Source organism: Nannospalax galili, unplaced genomic scaffold (genome assembly GCF_000622305.1).
Source record: "Nannospalax galili isolate Female #2095 unplaced genomic scaffold, S.galili_v1.0 scaffold5, whole genome shotgun sequence".
Taxonomy (NCBI): Eukaryota; Metazoa; Chordata; class Mammalia; order Rodentia; family Spalacidae; genus Nannospalax; species Nannospalax galili.
The window spans coordinates 2627449-2634527 of NW_008353126.1; positions in this window are offsets into that span (position 1 = coordinate 2627449).

Here is a 7079-nt window from a genome sequence, read left to right on the forward strand (position 1 = left end):
ACATGCCTTGGTCAGCACTTAATTCCTACCCAGCCTAGAGAGGAATTAATCGAAAGCCACCCAGGAAGTAATAATGTAGTGGTACTCTAAGTACAGTCAGTGGTCTTTCAAAGCGTTCTGGAGGGCCCTGGAGGGGGTTGAGGGAGGGAATGTTCCCAATCATACCATTCCAGAGAGCCCTCTTTACTGCTCATCCTACAGGCCCTAGGTCAGACTGAGCTAAAAGGACTTGGCTCAACACTACAAAGTCTCCCCCAAATCCCGGGGGTTGTGGTCTGACTTGGATACCTTGTACAGAATGATGCTAGCATGTACATCTTGGGTACCACTTGGGTGATTCAGGAGAGGTGAACTGGAAAGCCCAGAGGAGTAAACACACTAATATTACTAGATTACTAAGCCCAGGGTGAGCTGGTTCCAGGGTGAGTTGGACCCAGGCTTCCTGGGTCTTAGACAGGTGGCTGCATTGCCCTATCAGAAGGCCGCTCATCTAGAGGGCTGGCCTTTTTCTTGACTTCTCCTTCCACCCTATCAGTGTCCAGCTGCCATCTCCTCTTTTTGTCTCCTCCTTCTACCCACAGCTTTGTGATCAGTAAATGGCCCTGTCTGGTTCACAGGACTTCTGAGCCCTTTATTGAACGGGCTCACAGAACCTTTTGCTGGAAGGGGATATGCAGCACCCGTGAGTCTTCAGAGGGGTTCACACAAGAAGCTGGGCCCAGACAAAGAGCCAGGAAGTAGGGCTGGACAATCTAAAGAGGGCTTCCTCCTCTCAAACACAGAACATTGAAGGGTGTTAGTGTAAGAGAGGAGACTGAGGCTTTAGTCTTGTCCCACAACATAGTGTGTGACTTTGGTCAATTTCCTTTTCATAAAACAAGGGCATTGAATAAAGTGATTGATTTTGAAAAGTTTGGGGAGGGGGTGACAACATGGAACTGGGAGAGAGGTTCTGCCAGAAGAGTGATTGTCATGCAAGGGTGAGGACCTGAGTTTGGATCCCCAACACCCATATAAAACATTGGGCACAGCAATGTACATCTGTAATCTCAACACTGGGGAGTCAGAGACAGAAAGTTCCTAGGCACTTACTTGCTCACCAGCCAGCCAGTCTAGTCTACCTGATGAATTTCAGGCTCGGTGACAGCTCCTGTCTGAAAAGTAGAGCGTCAGAAGATACCCAACATCACCCTCTGGACCCCCTGGGTACACACACACACACACACACACACACACACACACACACTCTATCGTGCACAAGCATGCATCTGTACACACAACTGCATATACCACACATACAAATATGTTGTAATATAATAACAGAATAAAAGGTTTAAACTGAGCCTGGAGATACAAGCCTGTAATTCTAGCACTGGGGAGGTAGAGAGAGGATGATCAGGAGTTCAAGGTCATCTTTGGCTGTATATTGGTTAGAGGCTATACTGGGCTATGTGAGACCCTATCTCAAAACAATAACAAAAGTTTATTTGGCAGGCTGGGCCTATAGCTCAGTGGTAGAGTGTTTGCCTAGCTGAACAAAGCCCTAGAAGCAATCTCTAGTACTAGGGTGGGTGGTAGGATGAGTTACTTGGCAGTAAGAGTCTTTTTTTTTAAAGTGTGTGTGTGTGTGTGTGTGTGTGTGTGTGTATGTATGTGTGTGTGAGTGATGTCTGGGTTGGGGAATATTGGTGCAACCTTTGAGAGTCATTTCTTTTCTTCCACTGGAGGGTTCCAGGGATGGAACTCAGGTTGTCAGTGTTACACAGCAAATGCTTTTACCTGCTTAGCCATCTCCCTAGTCCAAGTAGAATGTTTTGTTTGTTTGTTTTGTTTTTCCAAATGGAATCTGAACTAGGAGCCTAGAATGTGAAACAGATGAACAGTGCTGTTAGGATGATGTAGGGAATCAGGGCCTTGCCATTCCCCTGTCACCCCAACCAGGACTCCCTGGGCTACTCGGTGAAACTTGGGGATCCTCAGGGACTTATTTTTAAAAGCCTAGATCACATAGTCTCTTCCAACATTAGCATTTGGTCACAACATTGTCACTTTCAGATAGTCACAGTAGAGGACCCCCTCTCCTTGCTCCAGGTCAGAAAACTCCTTTGCGGCCACACAGTAATGCCAAGGATGACAAGCCAGTTTTATTTCCTCTCCAGGGAAATAGAAGAGGCACTGGGCAGTAGGATTATGATAGACTATGTTCCTGGCCGTGGTGAGCGGACTAGGTAGGAAGAGGACCTCCGGCTCTTGGAGCAACCTTCACACTAACCAAAGATGAACTTTCTCTAGCCAAGGGCCACTCCAGAGATGGGTAGAATGGCTCGGCCTCTCCCAACTTCCTCAGACTCTATTGTTTGGGAGGATCCAGGGACTGCGTGGGCATTTTACTCTTCACCTAATAGCCATGTGGAAGAGAGAATGCTTGGAAATTATACCATCTGTTAATTATCCTTTGAATTGGGGTTGGGTAATAAGACTTTCGTTTCTGATGAAGGCTTAAGCCAACACATGGAGAAACAGTAGCTCTTCATTCATCTGGCTTCCTGTGTGGTTAAAATGAGCCTTCTGAGTAGAGGAGAGAGCAACTTTGATTCTGGAATATGGCCATAGTTCTAAAACCCAGACATGGGGCCAGAGCTACCAGGTAAGGCTCAGCCCCCAGAAGCCCAGTAAGTAAATGGCCTTTCTACTCAAGGCAGGCAGACTGGGGGATGCAAAGAACCCTCCCTTCATCTCCAAATACATTTAGCAAACAGTACTTAATCCCCACCTGGCCTCACCCCTTAGGGGAACAGATTTCGAGCTGCCTCCTCTCCCACCCTGTCAGCTCCTTCTACCTCCCCAGAGCAGAATGGAAATTTCTAAGTTTTATATGCTCCATTGTGGAGTCTCAAACAAGGGTGGCCCTTCTGTTGAGACCCCTAGAGGAAGGGCTACCTACTTCATGAAACTTTCCAACTACAAGGAACCTTTAGGTCTTCCTCTTATTCACACCTACCAAGGTGTAATGAAGTGCACAGTCTTTTTTGTTTTGTTTTTTGTCTGTTTGAGACAGGGTCTCCCTGTAGGCCCAGCTGGCCTGGAACTCACAGAGAGCTGCCTCCCCAGCTGGGATTAAAGATGTGCACCACCACGCCTGGCCACACAGTCTTCTTTTTTAGATGTTTTATTATTTTTATTTTACGTGTATGCGTGTATTGCCTGCATCTGTGTAAATGCACCCGTGTCATGCAATGCCCTCGGAGGTCAGAAGAGAGCATCAGACAGTTGTTAGCTGCCATGTGGATGCTGGTAATCAAACACTGGTCCTCTGTAAGAGCAGCCAGTGCTCTTAACTGCTGAGCCATCTCTCCAGCCCCAAAGTCTTATAGTCTTAAAAGGGAACTTTTTGCATGCCTGTAATCTCAGCTACTTGAGAGGCTCAGGTAGGATACTGAGACAGGAGATCTGAGTTCCAGGTCAGCCCATGCAACACTAGACCCTCACTCAAAAAATAGGGATGGGGGGATGGAGAGATGGCTCAGTGGTTAAGAGCACTCACTGCTCTTTCAGAGGACCCGAGTTTGATTCCTAGCACCCACATGGTGGCTGCAAACCATCCTTAACTCCAGTTCCAGGGGAATCTGAAGCCCTCTTCTGATCTCTGCAGCATTGCATGACACAGGTGCACTCACGTACATGCAGACCATACACTCATACACATAAAATAAAAATAATAAATAAGAGGGACAGGGACTTACTGCTATATTGGAGTCATGGCCCTGGCTCTGCTGCAGCTCAGGCAAAATGCTCCAGGAGCAACCAAGACAGGAAAGGCTAAAGGAATTTAGTGAAAGCAATGAAGTTGGAGGAAATCCAAAAGGCTTCCTGAAAAAGATGGGACTTGGACTCCATCTTGAAAAATCAGGAACAGTATTCATGGGAGAAGAAGTCATCAGAAAAATCACTGAACCTACTGGTCACCAAAAACATATTACCCAAGGTTAACCAGCTGAGATTTACATTCACCCAACCCAGCTTCAGAACCTATCCTCTTAGGCAGAATACCATGAATGACAGCAAGAAATGAATAGAGTGTGTCACCTTGGCTGGAGATAAAATTGGGATGACCCAGAACCTTGAAGGGACAGATAAGGGCCACATAGGAAGAACCAGGTGACTTCTGTCTTGGGTAGACAGTGATGGGCTGAAATTTTGTAACTATGGTCTTTCTGGGAAGGAGAGGCAGGGAGGGAAGCTGTGGGTGGGAAAGGTCAAGGTGCTCATCCATGGGTAAGTGGGGCAATTTCTCTGGCAGAAGAAAATGGTGAGGAGAGACCCTGTCACCTGGACCCATTTCTGAACTCAGGGCTGCTTTATAAAAGCCCAGAACTGAGACAAGAGAACCTGGCCATGTAGGGTTCCTGCAATGTGGGGTGTGTGAAGGGGCCAGAAGCCAGAAAGGCAGAAAACCAGATCCTTGAGGGTTTTCTGCTCTGTTTGCCTGCCGCCCCCTATTCCTGGCAGGTTGTTTCTCAGCATCCCCACCCAAGGTCTGGCATGGAGGATTTTGTGAATTCCTGGGATTACTCCCTCTCCAAACCAGTCTCTACTTAGCAGGCAAGTATAGCTCCTTCCCAAATTACAGTGAGGTTATATCCTGCCAAATCCATCAGAGTTTGTAATTTTCTAAGTAAAAAAATTCATTTTATATACCTAATTTATCAAGCTGCTAACCTATTTTTTAATTTTTTTTAGCTAACCTATTTTTAAAGGTTTATTTTTATTATGTTTAATTATATGCATGTGTATGTGTCTGCACGTGGGTATGTACACCTGAGTACAGGTGCCTCTCCACTGAAGACCTCCTCTGCAAGAGCAGTAAGGGCTCTTAAGCATCATCTCCCAGCTGGGCATAGTGGTGCATGCCTTCAATCCCAGCACTCAGGAAGTAGAGGAAGGTGGATCTCAGTGAGTTCAAGACCAGTCTGGTCTACATAGCAAGTTCCAGGCCAGCTGGATCTGCAGGGAGACCCTATCTCAAAAAGAATAACAAAAAAGAGTCATCGCTCCAAACCCCTCCTAGCCTTCTTACACTTACATTAGCCCTCAGGCAAAACCATCTAATAAAAAAACTCATTTTCTAATAAAGTTTAATATATTCTAGAATTTATTGTATACTATACTGAAAGTTAAAAAGAAAAGAATTGGGGTGGGGGGCGGCAGAGAGATGGCTCAGTGGTTAAGAGCACTGACTGCTCTTGCAGAGGACCCGGGTTTGATTCCCAGCACCCACATGGTGGCTACAAACTGTCCTTACCTCCAGTTCCATGGGAATCTGATGCCCTCTTCTGTCTGACCTCCGTGGCATTGCACAACACGGGTGCATTCACATACATGCAGGCAATACACTCATACACATATGAGTTCTAAGTTCCAGCCTCGCCTGGGGCTACAAGAAGACCCAGTCTCAAAAAAATAAAATAAAAGTGGTTATATGAGTACATGTTTGCACTACCGTGAAGTTGAGAAATCATTTAAGTTGAACAATTGTGCGTTGGAGATTGTGTTTCTAAAAAAATCAAAACAAGAGTTGGGCTATGGCTTAGCAGTATATGCCAAATGTGAGAGGTCCTGGATTCAATTCAGGGGGAGGGACATTCAGACATTCCTGAAGTCAGATGCATTCACATCATGATGCATACTGTGAACCACAGGAGCAAAGTAACAGGGCCAGGGAACCATGGATTGATTCTTCTGAAACTGTGACCCAAAATAAGCCTTGCTCCACAACAGAAAAAGAAAGAAAAAAAGGAGGGGGAAGGGAAAAGAAGAAAAAAATATATTAATAAACATCCCATGTATTTACATGCACATTAAATAAATACTAAATTGTAATAAAAAATATTTTGCTGATGGACTGGAGAAATGACTTAGTGGGTAAAGTGTTTGCTGCAGAAACATGAGGAACTGAGTACAGATCCCCAGCATCCATGTAAAAGCCAGGTGTGGTGGCAAGTGTCTACAATCCCAGCACTGGGCACAGGTGGGCACAACAGAGACAAGTAAATCCTTGGAGTTTGTTGGTCAACCAGAGTAGCCAAAAACAGTAAGCCCCAGGTTCAAAACTAAGGTGGAAGGCCATGCATAGTGGCATGTGACTTAATCTCAACACTTGGGAGGCAGAGGCAGGAAAATTTCTGTGAAATGGAGGTCAGCCTGGTCTACATAGTGTTTCAGGCCATCCAGGACTAAACAGTGAGATGCTGTCTCAAAAGTAAATAAATAAAAAGACGGGTGTTGGCGCACGCCTTTAATCCCAGCACTTGGGAGGCAGAGGTAGGCGGATCTCTGTGAGTTCAAGGCCAGCCTGGTCTCCATAGTGAATCCAGGACAGCTGGGGCTACAGGGAGACCTGTCTCAAAAAAAGACCAAAAAAAAAAAAAAGTAAATAAATAAATATGTAAATAAATGAAATAAATAAATAAAAAAACACACTAAAAAGGAGGAAAAAGGGGGGGGGAATGAGCTGGGGGCTGGTGAGATGGCTCAGCCATTAAAGTGCTACAGAGAAAGACTGATGACCCAAGTTTGATGCCTGGTACACAGGTAAAGGTGGAAAGAAAGAACTCCACAAAGTTGTCTTCTGGTCACTCACTCCCCTCTCATAGCCACATTAATAAAACAAAGCGTTTTAAAAATTCTTAAGACTGTGGGATTAGAGAGATGGCTTAGCAATTAAGAGCACTGGTTGCTCTTACAGAGGATCCAGGTTCAGTTCCCAACACCCACATGGCAGTTAACAACCACCTGTAACTCCAGTTCCAGGGGATCCAATACCCTCTTCTGGCCTCCAAGGGCATTGCACAACATGGGTCCACTTACATGATATAGGCAAAACATTCATGCCTGAGCTGGGCGTGGTGGCACACGCCTGTAGTCCCAGCACTTGGATGCACACCTTTAATCCCAGCACTTGGGAGGCAGAGGCAGGCAGATCTTTGTGAGTTTGAGGCCAGCCTGGTCTACATAGTGAGTTCCAGGCCAGCTGGGGATACAAGGAGACCCTGTCTCAAAAAGACAAAAAAAAAGACAAA